This window comes from Notamacropus eugenii, chromosome 1, assembly GCF_028372415.1.
Source record: "Notamacropus eugenii isolate mMacEug1 chromosome 1, mMacEug1.pri_v2, whole genome shotgun sequence".
NCBI classification, from domain to species: domain Eukaryota; kingdom Metazoa; phylum Chordata; class Mammalia; order Diprotodontia; family Macropodidae; genus Notamacropus; species Notamacropus eugenii.
Window position 1 is genome coordinate 224,104,146 of NC_092872.1, and position 16,514 is coordinate 224,120,659.

Sequence of the window (16,514 nt, forward strand, 5' to 3'; positions counted from 1 at the left end):
TTTGTTAAGGGATTAATATGTGACAGATACTTCACTAAGTGTTGGGGATACAAATAAAAGAAAAAAAGCAATACTTATTCTCAAGGAGTTTACCTTGTAAATAAGGAAGACGTCACATAAAAGGGAGCAGGAAATTAAGGAGAGAAAGGATGCTCCTTCAGTGAATTCAGCTGAGGAAGAGAAGGCTTCTGATGTATCCTAGTATGAGTAAGGTGACTGATCTTCCTGGGCTTTTTTCCTCTAATACCTACTCCACACAATCAATCAGGAATTATTAAAACCTCTTACATGCCAGGAACTATGCTAAGTGCTAGAGATACAAAAAGAGGAAAAAGAGAGTTCCTGACCTCAAGGAATTCCCAATTCTCCTTCTGAGGAGAAAATAAACAAAAATATATACCAACTGGTTAGATATGGAATAATTTGAAAATAATTAAGAGAAGCTGAGCAAATTTCTTGTAGAAGATGAGATTTTAGTTGAGATTTGAAGGAAGCCAGGGAAGTGAGTTGATGCAGATAAGGGAGAAAAGAGTTGAGGGACAGCACAAGAGAAAAGACCCAGAGCTGAGAGGCAGAGAATGTCTTTCTCATGGCCCAGCAAGAAGTCGAGTGTCATTGGATTAAAGACTAAAGTAGAGAGTAAGGTGGAAGAAAATTGGAAGAGTAAAGTGATTAGTAAGATCTTTGAACACAAGACAGATAATTTTCTATTTGGTTCTGGAAGCTATAGAGAAGTCACTGCAGTTTGTTGAGTAAGAGGGTAACATGGTTGAACCAGAATTTTAGGAAATCAGTTTGGCTGCTAAATGGAGGATGGATTGGAGTAGCAAAGAACTGAGATAGGCAGACCTACTGGCAGGCCATTGCAATAGTACAAGTGTGAAGTGATGAGAGCCAGTACCTGGTTTGTGGCAATATTACAAGGGGGAGGGGGGTGGTATTTGAGAGATGTTGCAAAGTTGAACTCAATAAGCCTTGGCTATGTGGGGTGAGAGACAGTGAGGAGTTGAGGATGACATAGGTTTCAAACCTGAGGGACTGGGAAGAGGTGTTGTCCTCTGTAGTAATAAGTAATAGGGAAAGTAGAGAGGAGGGAGAAAGATGAGCTCTGTTTTGAAAAAGCTGAGTTTAAGATGTCTACTGGACCCCAGTCTGAGATGTCTAAAATGCAATTGGAAGGGTACTATCAGAGTTCAGGAAAGAGGTTAGAGCAAGATAATGAGATCTGAGAATCAACAGCACAGGCATAGTTATTAAATCTATGGGATGTAGTCTGATCCAACCAAAAGAAATTGTACAGTGAGAGAAGAGAGGACAATACTCTGGAGGATACAGGATGGAATGGGACCATTTGGACACGTAGAAGAGTTGGTCTTGGTAAATGGGTAAGGTCAACTATTTTGTGTAAGACAGAGGTAAAGAAGAAGAGAGTGGCAGGAAGCATCTAAGGAATATGCAACATGAAAGAGCAGATAAGAGTGAGCTCATGACAATTTGCCTCATGTTTTCCTATAAAATATGAGGCACAAATCATCATATGAGAGGACTGGGGGTAGAAGACTTATGGGAGGTTTGAGATGGGATGAAAATAATCAGAATAATTGCTGTGGAGAGTGGGAATGTGAGTTGATAAGGGAAAGGTAGAAGGATTGCCTTGGGTAAGTCTCAGTTGTAGTTGTATGGCATATATTTATAGTAGATCCAGTCAAAGTGTTGTGTGATTTTCTCCACCTTTTTTTAAAGTAATACATGTGTCAGAAGGAAGACAGATGATGGGAGTCATCCAAGGCTGAAAGCTGGCAGGACATAAATGACAAAATGAAAAAAGAGACCAGGGACTCAAGAGAAGAGCGCAGTGTAGAGTAGAACTACTTCTCTAAAAGATCAAGATGGGGAAAATAAGAGAGAATGAGTAGTATAGGGGAGATGACCCAGGGGTGGAGAACCTGTAACCTCAATGCCACATGTGACCTTCTAGGTCTTTAAGTACAGCCCTTTGAGTGAATGCAAACTTCACAGAACAAATTGCCTTAATAAAAGGATTTGTTCAATAAAACTTGGACTCACTCAAAAGCTACAACCAAGAACCTAGAAGCCCAGGGCAGCAGGTTTCCCACCCCTGATAGGAGATAACTTAAGAATCTAAGGATTGGAAGGCATGTTGTAGAGAAACAACAGGATTTGACAAAAGGAGGCAAAGGGAGAAATGAAAAGTCAACAATTTATTGTTAGATAAGAGAACTTTAGAATTGGAGTAGGTCATAGGAACAAAAGATTGAAAAATTGGGTAAAGTGCTTGAGGGAGAGTCCCCTAAGTGTGATGGCAGGTTAGAGAGAAGAGAAAAATGTTGAGTCAGATACCTTATTCACTGAGCAAGGGCGGGGAGTAGCCTGGAGGTAAGTAGACAACAGCTGCCAACATCTTAGCTGATTGGTAGACATGAACTGCATGAACTTGAAAGTTCTTGTGTTTTGATGTGATGTTGGGGGAGAAAATTTAGAACTCAAAATCTAATGGAAGTGAATGTTGAAAAGTAAAAGTAAATAAATGTAAAAGCAAACAAAAATAATATTAAAAAATAGTGACTTCTGTGCTTGCTTCGACAGCACATATACTAAAAAATAGTGACTTCTTACCCTCAAAGCTTGGAACATTGGGTTGGTCAAACACTAGATTACTGTTGTCATTTACTATTGTGTACAGTTGTTACTGTTCAGTTGTTTCAATCATATCTGACTTTTCACTACCCCATTTGGGTTTTCTCCTTGGCAAAGATACTTGAATGGTTTGAATTTCTTTCAGCTCATTTTACAGATAAGAATAAAGAAGAAAACAGGCTTAAGTGACTTGCCCAAGATCACACACAGCTACTCTGAAGCTGAATTTGTCCTTGGGTCTTCTGGCTCCAGGCCCAGCACTCTATCCACTATGCCACCTAGGTGCCCTAGCTATGTATAGTACTGTGTACCTAATCTATACCACTGATTCGCCAATCTATTTCTTAGCCAGTTCCAAATAGTTTTCATGATTACCACTTTGTAATATAGTTTTAAGTCTGGTATTGTAAACTTTCCTTTTTTTCTGTTTTTTCATTGATTCTCTTGATATTCTTGATCTTTTATTCTTCCAGGTGAATTTTGTTATCATTTTTTCTAGTCTATAAAAGAATTCTTTGTTTGGTATGGCACTAAATAAGTAAATTAATACAGATTAATTTTTTTTGTTTTTAATATATGGGCTCAGTCTACCCATAAGCAATGAATATTTCTTCAGTTGTTTAGATCTGTCTTTATTGGTGTGAAAGTGTTTTGTAATAAGATTACATTTTCTATTCTCCGCTACACATTGACATCTTTGAGGTCAGGGACTGGTTTATTTTTGATTTTGTACTCCCTGGACCAAGCAGTTAGTAGACAATTAAAAGTTAGAAGAATTGAACTGGAGTAGACTGGGGTGTGACTACAATTCAAATAATCAGATATGATTAATCCTAAAAAAAAAAAAAAAAAAGTTCCTTCCTCTCTCACAATAGATCAGTATTACTCAAAAGATTAATGGTAGCTGCTGCTTCTCCATAGAGTTGTGGTTTGGATGAAATACAGTTACTTACAGTTTTAGGGTCTCTTAAATCTAATTCAAAAAGGAACACAAGGGCCCATCTAATTAAAACTCTGTCTCACTAGGAATATATTTTACAACATTTCTGAGAAGTAACTATCTAGGAGATCTCCAGAGATGAGTAACCCTCTAACAGCTGAAGCAGTCAGTTCATTCCACTTTTTGTAAGATTTGTGTGTTATGGAGTTTTTCCTTACATTGAAGAAGAATCAATTCTTTACAGCTGTTAGCCACAGTTTCTAGTCTTGTCCTAGTCATTCATGAAGCTACATAGATAATAGGCCACTTTCCACTAAAGTTCTATTCGGAAGGCTCATCTTGGAGAGGAGGTAACATCAGGCTCCCAAAATCAATGCCAGAAAGGCACACACTCTCTCTGGTCCAAACAAGTTGGAAAAGTTTTGCATATAGGATTGGTGACAAATTGTCTGCCAAACTAGAAACACTATAACTAAGCTCATGATGAGACTATCATAAGGGAATTATTTATTTTTAATGATAGTAAACTTCTAAAATATTGTACTGTCATAGAAGAGTTGAAATCTGTATTGATGAAAGGATTGCCCACATAGAGAAAACTGCAGGCCACTGGGCTATTAAAAACAGAGAAAAAAAATCATATTGTATGGGACAGTGACTTGTGGGACTATGGAAAGAACACTGACTCTGGAGGATCTGCTTTCAAATTTTGCTTTTGATTGACTTGGGCAAGTCACCTTTCTGGGTCTCAGTTTCCTTATCTGTAAATAAAGGGTTTACACTAGATGGCCTGGGTGTTAGCATTAGCTTTTTAATCCTCTGCTCTCTGTATTGTTCTGCCTCATTATTGGACAGTTGGAAAGAATTTAATGGGATCTTATTAATTTGCTTCTCAAATAAGAATTCAGCTATCTAAAGGAGAGAAATGCGTGTAAAGAATTTTCTCAGCAACTTTACAATAGCACTTTTGTTGCTGGCAGAAACAGCCATAAATATCCCATTGGCATCTGACTTAGAATGTTTACTGAGTCTTTCATTTGTATAGTTTTTTGATATTACTCTTAAACATGGGGATGACAACTACCCATCTGATAAGGGCTGGGTTTCCTTACTTCCTCCCTCTTTGTTTGAATGAGATTTGCAGCGTTTCTAAAGCCATTTTCTAAGGGCCAGCAGAGTCTTACATATACACATACAAATGAATAATGAATTTAGTGAAGCTGCCAGGTTTAGCATGCTTTACTAAATAATTGATGGCAAAATGTACTGTCTTGCTCCTGTTTCTTTACTCCTTGACTGGTTGGGTGGCAAGTGTTTGTACCAAACCACTGCTTTCATTCAAAGCATTTCTTAAAAAATAAAAAAAAAAAACCTCTACTGAATTACATATTTGCCTAGATTTTAATACTGTGCAACAAAGGAAATGATTGAAGAAAAATAGAGTGCAAACTCAGTCTAATGAAATGTGGAAAGTACAAAACATTCCTTGTATTTCAAAAAACTGTTTTAAATGAAAATATAAATAGAGAGGATAATAAGCTACCAATGACTTGTATTGTTTGATTGAATTATTCTCTTTCTAGATATTTCTTTTGTTGGTACTCATTCTTAAAAGAATGTCCAGGATCTTTAAATCTCTTATTTTATTTAAAGGTCAAGACTATTTTACAGATACAGCGAAAACAAAAATGTAAAAAAAAAGCAACAGAAAAGATATTCCAGAGTAAATATCATGATGTCATTTTGGGTGAAAGTACATAACACATTTTCAAGCAACAAGAAAAGTTCCAGAATTCAACCATTATGGATTTATTCTAACTGTAATTCCATATTTGGGCTCAGCCAAATTTGGACTTATCACTCAAGAGTTGTCTTTGAAATAAGTACAAAAATTTAGCTTCTTTTCTTTATAACTCAGTCTTTTTATGAAATTTCTAGGAACTGCCTTACTGAGGAAGAAGAAGAATGACCCTATGATGTGTGAGATTGCATAAATGTGTGAGGAAGTGAAATATAAAAACGTAAGGGAATTAAAATTCAAAGGAAGAAAGTTGAAGATATTTTCTATTTTTACTTAGTAAGAACTGGATTTGATTAAGCAATTTTTTTGTTGTTGTTAGGGAAAAACATTTCCCAAGTTTTAGAAAAATTTCCAGAAGGAAATATTTTGGATATAATTTAACATTATATTCAATGCATGCTGGTCTAATTTTGTACATTTTTAGGCTATCATAACAAAGTGTTCACTCTGATGAACTTAGGATGTGGCAAAATACCAACACTTTCAGATAAATTTTTTTTTCTTATTGTCACTTTGCTCTTTGGTGGTTATTTTCAATACAAATATAATTGTCTATGTTTATCTCCTAAATTTTAATCCCATTATATTTGACCTAACTTCCTAGAATTTTAAGTTATTATTGGATTTTGACTCTGCATGCAACATGTTAGCTTTGTGTTATCTTAAACAGCATGTTACCTTTATCCTGGATCAATATCAAACAGTACATACCAAAACATAAGCGATGGGGCATTCCAGTAGATGTCTTCAAAGGTGAAATCAATTAATTATTAATTTTTGTCCTACTCATTTAATCAGTTCTGAATCCAACTAACTACACTATGGTTAAGTTCACTTTTCTCCATCTTGTCAAAAGATATTTAATGAAAAGCTTTATCAAGTTTTTTACTAAAATTAAGATAAGTTCTATGAATCATATTTCAATGGTTTAACTATCTAGGAATCCAACTGATCAATCAATCACACAATCATCCACTGAACTCCCCAAATGGGGTCATGGAGAGTCAGACATGACTGAAACAACTCAAGAACAACAAGAAGTGCCTACATGTGTCAGACACAAAAGTTAAGGAGGCTATTTTGACATAAGATGTTCTTGATGAAGCCACTCTTTCTCTTTAATACATTCTTTCCCTGATCTGTACTAATTATTTCATTCCTTAATTTGTTCTTAGCCCATACAGAAGCATCATTCCCAGATTCCATAATCTTTCAAAGAAAATTGAATGTGGTTCAACCACATATGTCTATTCTTTCAATATTCTAGGAAAAATGATATACTTTGCATATGCAGTGTATGTTGTACATGATATTATAAGACTTGTGTAAATATGATTGTAAAGTATTATTTCAATAAAGGATACCTTAAAAGTATATTATATGATTATACTTGTGTCATACCAGTGTGATGAATTATGATTATATCTATATAGTGCTATGGAAATCAAATAATCATAGATATTCTATATAAAGTCAGATAAATTAAGAACAAAATTCACTTAAAAGAAAATAAAAGGGTTTAGAATCAAAAGGGAAATAATGGGAAAAAAGGAATTAAACTTAAATACCATTTCCAGAGGATAGTATATAGTTTAGAAATCCAGATTTCTAGATAATACTACATAACAACAGTAAGGAAAACCATTTGTAAATAGTTAAAAATAGGAAAGTAGATAAGTAGAACAGAGTAGACAAGCAAGAAGAAAAACCTAATTCAACAAGCAGTTTTTTTTTTTTAATAAGTTAAATAACATAAATTGCTTAGGACAAAAATTTTTACTTAGCAAAAACTGCTGCAAAGACTGGAAATTTGTGTGGCAAGAAGTAGTTTAAAACCAACATTTTATGCCATGTAACCACAATAAATTTCAACAAGCATACAAATTCAATCTAGGAAAAAAAAGTCATAGCACATATAGCCCACAATTGTGGAGAAGAAATGTAAACATATTAGACTAAGAGGCATTTATCATTGGATAAATTATCAAAGGATATTTATTATCAGAGTTCTAAAAGGAACCATCCACTAAAAAGAAACATGAATGCTTTAACTCAAAATGCTCGCAATAAGAGAAAAGAGAATTAAAACACCTTGTAAGTTGATACCAAATCCTCACGTCCAACAAATTGATGAGGATGACTCAAAAATGGAAATTCCTATTGTTCAAGTGAATGCTGCAAAAGAGCCAGACTGATCAACTTTGGGTAGAGCTGAAAAAGAGTATTGAGATTCTGGAAAGTAATTTAGAATTATGCTTTTAAAAAGTTGATGAAATGGACAAATCCATTGATCAGAAGATGACATGGTTAAGCACTGCCCCAAAGAAATGTCATATACATTTGAAGTATACTAATAGCAGTACCATTCTTGGTACCAGAAACAAAGTAGATTTCTGTCAGTTTGGCAATGACTAAAGAAATTATGGTCCATGGAAGTTATGAAACGTCACTGTTTTATAAGCAATGAGAAAAAGTAAAAATTTAGAAATGCATAAGGGAAAAAAAATCTATCAACTTGTAAGAAGCAATATGTATGTATACATATATGTAGTATGTATATATTTAGAGATACCCATATAATTATCATGTGTAATATATATATATATATATATATATATATATTGGTTCTTTTCTACATATATACTCTCTATAAACACATATATTCTGATTCTCTACATATGTGTGTTTATATATTATATAGGTACACAGATGAATATATAAAGAGAAAGATGAAATATGTATATATGTATGTTTTCATATTTAAACTGTAATTTTTTAAAACTAAACTAACATGTAGGGCATCATATATATATACATACATACATACATACATAAAGTTACTAAAATCGTGTAAATGGAGAAAATAATACAAAACTCAACGCTACGTAATCTTATTGACCAAGCTTGGAAAGGGTTAAGAAAATGTCCTTTTTTCAGTTCTAGGCACCTGAGTAGAACAGTGTCAGCCTGCAGGTTCTAAATCAGGGAGATCTGATTTCAAACGCACCTCAGGCACTTAGTTGTTATAAGAATCTTGGCAATTCACTTAATGTCTGCTTGCCTTAGTTTCCTCATCTGTAAAATGGCAGTAATAATAGTAGTAGTAATAATGATAATAATCAATATCTTTCTCCCAAGGTTCTTGTAAGAATAAAATGAGATCTTATTTGTAAAGTACTTTTGAATCTTAAAGTAGTATATGAATGCTGGTAATTTATTATTATTATTTGCAGAAATCGAAAACTCCGAACATGAACTATTGAATATACTGTTTGATGACACTGAAGTGCTGATTTTGTTGAAATATTGTTTTCCTCTCCTTTCTTTATAATATGTTACAAAGCCGAGTAGGATAAGGGTATCTATAGAAACATAGACTAAGAGTAAGAAAAAAATAAAATATATTGTTCAATAACTTCATTTTATAGATGAGGAAACTCTGGCACAGTGAGGTAAAGGGACTTGTCCAGTGTTGCATAGGTATTAAGTGGTAGAATCAGGATTAAAAGGAAGGCTCTCTTACTTCAAACCTAACATTCCCCTTCTGATTTAATATGATATATGTGTGTGTGTATATCAATACAGTATATATATCTATATATACATATATATGCATATATATACATACTATAGATATATATATAGTATGTATATATATACATACTATATATATATCTATAGTATATATATATATATGTACATATATATATACTATAGATATATATATAGTATGTATATATATACATACTATATATATATCTATAGTATATATATATATACATACATATATATATATATATACATCAATACAAATAAATCATGAAGAAAACAAATATGTGGTTTATTAAAATGGGAATGACCTATTTCAGCTTTGGAAAATACAATTTCTGAATTCTTGAACTGTTCTAAATATATGCAATGTGCCAGAAATTACCTCCTAATTTAAAGAGGTTGAATTTGACAAATTTCCTGAATACATACATATTCTAAAATCCCCCAAGGCTTGTAGGGTTTTCTGAATACATTTTTACAATTCAGCATTTTCTTTGAAAAGCAGAACCGAATGTCCACTATGATCTCACAAAGAGACAACATACAACAATGAAGAAGAGATAGGATCTCAAATAATGTTGGAGAAGAGGATAATAGATGTGCTAAGAACTCCCTCCAGGTAACAACAGTCATAAAGCAGCAGCCTTTTGTCTCAGTCACATGATAGAGGAAGGTGGAGACCTGGAGAAACACCATATGCTATTGTCAACGATTGCAGTCATGAAGAGAAAGAGTAATACAGGGGGATGGTATGATATTATACAGTGAAGTAACTCAGGCTTTAAAATCAAAGCACATTTTGAAATGCTATCTGTAAAAAATAAGGAGCCACTATTGTAATATAAATTTTTGAGAGTTCTCATTTATAAGAACACATTCTTTACATGCTAAGAATCTAAATTTTCTGAATTTTTCCTTTTTCTGATAGAAAATCTTCCATTCCCTTCTGGAGATTTAAGTAACATTTTCACTTGTCCAGCAATCATTCACTGTTATGATATTTTTTTATTAAGAAAACAAGATCAAAATAAAGGAAACTGGTAGGTAAGATTTTTACTTGTCCAGGAAAAAAACAACACTCATCTAACAAAGTAGGTTAGGTCACAACCTCCTCATCATTTAAATAAATGTAGCTATGCTGTGTAGAAATGTACATGATAAGGTCATAAAGGACAAGTGTCTTTCCACATGGTTTCATTTGGGGGAAGTTCAGAAAAATTTATATCCTCAGCTATGTACAATTCATCCTTCCAAAAATGAAATCTCATGCATAGAATGTTGAGACTCATCGCTAAATATCAATTTATCATCTTGTTTTTGCCTATTTTGGAATTCTGTTAAAAGTGCATCTTGTTCTGGTTCCCCTGACCACAACCACCCTTCTAGTCAGTAGAGTAAGTTTATAAACAGGCAATATAGAGAAGTAATAAGAGGAAATAAGATACAAAGGGAATCTGGAAGTCATGTACAAATTGTCCAAAAGATCAAAGGAGTATAATTTACATATTGTGTAATTGTTCATCTTCATTCTCAAAGAGGATCATGACATTAGGGAGCTGATGCCATGACATACAAGTGAATTCGATTTAAGGGAGGGAGGACTGTGTAAATTCATACATCTTATTATGTAATAACCAAAATTCATGTTGTGAATCTGCAAATGCCTTCTAGGTGCCGCTGTCAGGGTTCTAGTTCTATGATATGTAAATCTTCAGACAAATTCTAGACCTCTGCAGTAAGACCAGCAGGACACACCAAAAAAATGCTGATAATTAGGAGATGATGTGGACATGTTAACCTTAAAGCTTTACTGATACTCTGCTATATTTGGATCTTTTAAAGAAATAACCCCAAGGTGGCACAGATAAGGGTTAGTCTGCTTCCCAAAATAACCCTATAAAATGGTACCTCAAACTACTGCCCAACAACACTCCTCCATTTCCCTTGTATCTCTGCTGCTAAGTTTTCCCAATTCTAATCCATGAGTAAGTGATATTCTCTGCCTTTCCCTTCCTCATGCTCTTCCCCATACTACCTGCCCCCTCTCACCATCCCATTGCCCAAACTGTATCCATTCTATGTATCTCTGCACCCCTCTTATTGCTTGTCTCTATATCCTCGGTCTGCCTTATTAAAGTGTGATTCCCACACATATTAAAATCATGTAAATTTAATTGTAATTCATTCTATTTCCTTCCTCATGCTCATAGAAACCCAAGTTAAATGAGAAATCAAGTGAAGGACTGGTTGTCAGATCAATCCACCAATCAACATGCATTTATTAAATACCCACTATGTACCAGGTAATGTGCTAGGTGATGGGGATACAAATATGAATAATCAAACAATCCATACTATCATGGAGTCTTTATTTTAATGAAAGAAATACGGAACACATGCGAGACGGAACAAATTGAACATACTGACTTGCTTCCTTGTTTTATCCATTGCCTCCCTCCCCATCTAAAATAGTTAACATTTTACTCTTTACCACATGTTAAAAATGCTGCATGTCCTAAAAGAATCAGCTCAAAAAACACCATTGCCAAGCAGAATTCCTTGATATCTGCAATCTGATGGAAGATTTTTCTATAATGACACATTACATTCTGCCTTGTATTTGTCATTCATTTACATGTCAGATCTCCTCTGTGACGAAAATTCCTTAAGTGCAGAAGCCTTTGACTTGTTCTTCTTTTGATTACCCACAGTTCTTAGAATTAATAATAGGTCATGATGAGGAAATTTCTGGAGCAAATGAATGAATTAATGAGTTTTTATCATAGATTCGCCTTTTCCCAAATGGAGTTGATGATCTCTGTATAGCAAAGAATTAAATGACATAAGCAAAAACAGGAAGAAATAGACTCTGAACTCATTAAAGTCAAATCATAAAAAGGAGATCCATATTCTAAAACATCCTACTGTGTAGTCACCTACTATGTGCCAGCAACTTGCCAAGCACAGACAATAACCGTGTGTGCACACATGAGTGTGTGTGTGTGTGTGTGTGTGTGTGTGTGTGTGTGTGTGTGTGTAGGAAACTTGTCTTGTAAGGGAGTACAGCCCCAGTAAGGATTAAATAAGGCTTCTTATTATAGTTTTAAATTTTTATTCTTTCTCAATTACATGTAAAAATAATGTTTAACATTGTTTTTTTTTAAATTTTGAACTTCAAATTCCCTACCTACTTTCCTACTTCATTCCTTCATAAGGCAAGCAATTGGATATAGATTATAGAACTACATTCATGCAAAGCACATTTCCATATTAGCTATGGTGCAAAAGAAAATAGACTTAAGAAATACAAGGGAAATAATGCAAATAATGTAGGCTTAAATCGGGTTGGATTCCAACAGTTCTTTCTCTGGAAGTGGATAGCATTTGTCATTATAAGTCCTTCAGAATTTTCTTGGATCATTCTATTTCTGAGAATAGCTGACTAAATTGCGGGTGATCATCACACAATATTGCGTTACTATGTACATTGTTCTGGTTCTACTCATTTCACTTTGCATGAGTTCATATGTCTTCTCAAGGTCTTTTTTTTTCCTCTTTTGAAATGATTCTGCTCATCATTTCTTACAATATAGTAGTATCCTGTCATTATCATATACTATAACTTGTTCAGCCAATCGCAAATTGCTGAGAATTCCCTCAATTTTCCCATCACTAAGAGAACTACTGTAAATATTTTTGTATATCAATGTCCTTTCCCTTCTTCTTTGATCTCTTTGGGACACAGATTTACTACAGGTATTGCTAGATTAGTAATTATGTACAGTTTTGAACCTCTCTGGGTATAATTCCAGATAGCTTTGATTCCTTCATATGAAAACTACCTATTCATGTCTTTAGACTATTTATCAATTGGGCAATGACTTGTATTCTTATAAATTTGACTTGGTTCTCTCTATATAAAGACTTTATCAGAGAAATAAAGTCTTTACTAGAGAAACTTGCTGTAAATTTTTCCCCAAGTTTCTGCCTTTTTAACATGATGCAACCAAAAGTATTCATTTTTCACCATGTAATGTTACCTATCTAGTTCCTTATCAATAGACCTAACAGGTAAAATATTCCATGCTCCACTAATTTACCTATAATAGTATCCTTTATGTCTAAACGTATACCTATTTTTATCTTATCTTGGTATATTGTGTGAGATGCTGGTCTATATCTAGTTTCTGACAAACTGCTTTTCTAGTTTGCTTAGCAATTTTTGTCAAATAGTGAGTTTTTGTCTCAAATGTTTGGATCTTTGTATTTATCAAATATTAGATCACTTTCATCATTTACTACTTAGTACTGTGCATCTAGTCTATTCCACAGATACACTTAGTCATTATTATATTGTTTTAATGATTGTCACTTTGTAATATAGTTTGAGATCTGGTACTATTAGTCCAAATTCCATCACCCCCATGCACAGTTTTAAAACTGATTCCTTTGATATTCTTGAACTTTGGTTCCTCCAGATGAATTTTGCTGTTTTATTTTTAGCTGCATACAGCATTTTTGTTAATTTAATGGGTATGACACAGTAAGCAAATTAATTTAGGCAAATTTGTCATTTTTAAAATATTAACTCAGCCTACCCATAAGCAATTAATATTTCTCCAGTTGTTTAGATCAGATTTCACTTGTGTGAACTTGCATTTACAAAGGTCTTATATTTTCTTGGCAGATAAAGTGTTTTGTTTTTTTTTCCAGAACAAAATAAAGTAAAGATAGCTACTGCCTGCTCCATAGACTGAGAGGGTCAAAGTTGTAGGGTTTTTCTGGAGCATTACCATGAGCCCAGCTAATGATAAGCTGGACAGTCCTCCAGATTGGGAGATTGCCAGGATCAAGGCTCCTGTCCCTATGGTGCCATCTGTGGCCAATATTCCCCAAATCAACCCACCTAAGGAGAGCCAGAGAGAGCAGCTCCTTTATTTTCTGGCAGCCAGGAGAAAACTATGTTCCAGGTATCCCAGTTATGGGAAGAAAAGAGAATGTGACTGTTGCTGACTGGCCAGGGCTGAGGGGCAGGCTGCCCTCCAAGTTCCTATCCATGGCATAGCATAATGAAGAGGAAAATAGGTAATCTTCCAGCTGGAAGACATTAAAACCCATGGCCTGTGAACAGTGGGAATGGGCAGTACTCCAAGGCTTTTGGATAAGGTGTGTGGGAGGTGACATGGCAGCCAGACTTCTAGGGCAGCTGATTTCCTAATTGCTGAGCTAGGGAGAGAGAATCAGCTAATCTGGGACCAGGTGGATGGCAGAGTCCCACACTGAGTCCCCTGACTCAATCAGTTAAATTCTAACAATTTATCATTCTTTACCATAGTGGCCACTGGAAGGAAAAATGACAAGAAACCAAAATGTGATTGTTCATATATTAGGGATGTGTTAGTATACAAATTTTTAGATCTTGTTTTAATTTAAAAAATGTCAAACAGGTTAAATAAAATACTCTTTGGGAGAAAAATTCAGAAGCATTGCCTTATACTAACATTAGGGACAACTGGATTCTGCTTCTATGCTCCCTGCATCCCATAGAGAATTTCAGGAACTAATGGAATTTTGAGGGGAGAGAAACAGCTATGTGTTTGATTTAATTAAATAAACATTTATTAAATACTGACTGTATAATGTACTGCAATAGGAACGGACTATGTTTATATAAGTGCTGGCTTTCTTATAGAACATATTTTATTTGACAGCTAACTATTGCAATACTCCTTGGGTGTTGATGTATCCTTTGGAGAATACAATTAACAGACCAAGAACGTGAAAGAGCGAATCTATTCATATAATGGAAGGAAATTTTCCAGCTATATGGTGAAACAGGACATCTCAAGGTAGAAAATGGAAGATATCTTCTGACAACTGGGCAGATAAAGGATATTGGAAAAAAAGTATTTAAATAAGGAGAGAGGGACTTACTCCAATGCTTCTTTAATATTAAAACTGGAGAAAAATGCTCAGAATGACTAAGCCCTATCCATAGAATATGTTAGTGTGACCCACAGGGAAAGAAATATGGAAAAAGGGATTAAATTCATGGCTCAGCTTAGGCTGAGGAAGTGAAATTCCTGAGGAGGTATTTTGAGGGGTGAGAAAAGGAAGAGTTGGTGAGAGATAGGAGAGATGATTCAGGCATACTTAATAGGAACAGTGTAGGGGTTACTATAGAACTATATAATTCGGTCAGTCTTTGTAAAGTGTTTGGTTTGACTGCATCTCACAACTGGTAAGTAAATAGTTCATCAATCCTTGACCTAAGTGTGAGTTTAAGAAACTAAAACAACAACCAAAAGCAAAACAAACAAAAACAACACAAAACACTGTAAGTTCAAAAAGAACCAAATTTAGTTATCTATGCTTCATCCTAGAATGTGCATTTAAGGTGAATTCAGATACTATTGAAGGTCAGTTGTAGATTGTATCTTGTAATTGTTAAGTATTTTGTGCATGGTTGATTATATTTTAATTGTCATCCAAAGAACAAAAGAAGTGAATAGCACATGTGAAAGCAGCAATTTGTAACATTTATGGATTTCACAGGATAGTATATATGAAAAGTGTAGTCAAACAAGGTGAAATGTCATGTAGTAACTATGAAACCTAAGTGGGTTATTGATATCCAAAACACATAAATAGACAGTGGAAGGGGCTCCATTTTGTTGGTTGGCCCCATGACTTACAGGATGACATGGGCAAGAATTACAAAGAATGGGAAAGTAGAGATATGTCGTGGTCTACCACACTGAAGAGAGTTGCTACATCTATGAGGTCATAGATTCATAAAAGTACAAGAAAAACATTGAACTAGGTACAGAGAAAAATAATCACATGTTAAGCAAACAAAATACTACATTTCCTCTTTATATCTGAAGCTCATGCTACTTGGCACAGAAAAAAAATGCACATGGCAATTCAAACTGGCATCTAGAAATTTAGAGATTGTTCCCATTCCTTTTTATGGTCAAAGTTTTTGATGAAAAATATTAATATTAACAGTAAATGTGCTTCTTTTTAAGTGAAACAAAAACATAACCCTGAAAAAGAGCAAAAAGAATGAAAAAATGGTCTAGGTGCTGATTCTGTGAAAACCTAAAGGCAGGGACTGATTCATTTTTGGCTTTCTTTTATAAACCAGGGAACCCTTTAAGAATATAATTTCTAGGACATTTGTTGATCTGCATCAATAGAAGTAGTTTCTTGTAGAGCATAGTAGAAATAATTTCCTTACACAGATCTCCTTGGGTGGGTGGGTGGGGGAACTTGCAGTCTTGAAGTCACATGTGGTCTTCTAGGTCCTTGGGTGTGGTCTTTTGACCATGTTCAAGTTTTATACAACAAATCCTTTTATTAAAGAGATTTTTTCTGTGAAGTTTGGATTCAGTCAAAGGATCACACTTGAGGACCTAGAGGTCCACCCCTGTCCTAGATCAAGCTCTGAAATTCCTAAAACAGTGAGGTATTGTTGAATAAGAGGATAGATAGGTAAGATGATTTTACTCTAAAATCCCATTATCCAAAGTCTGTACAATCTATAGCTGGCAGGTACTT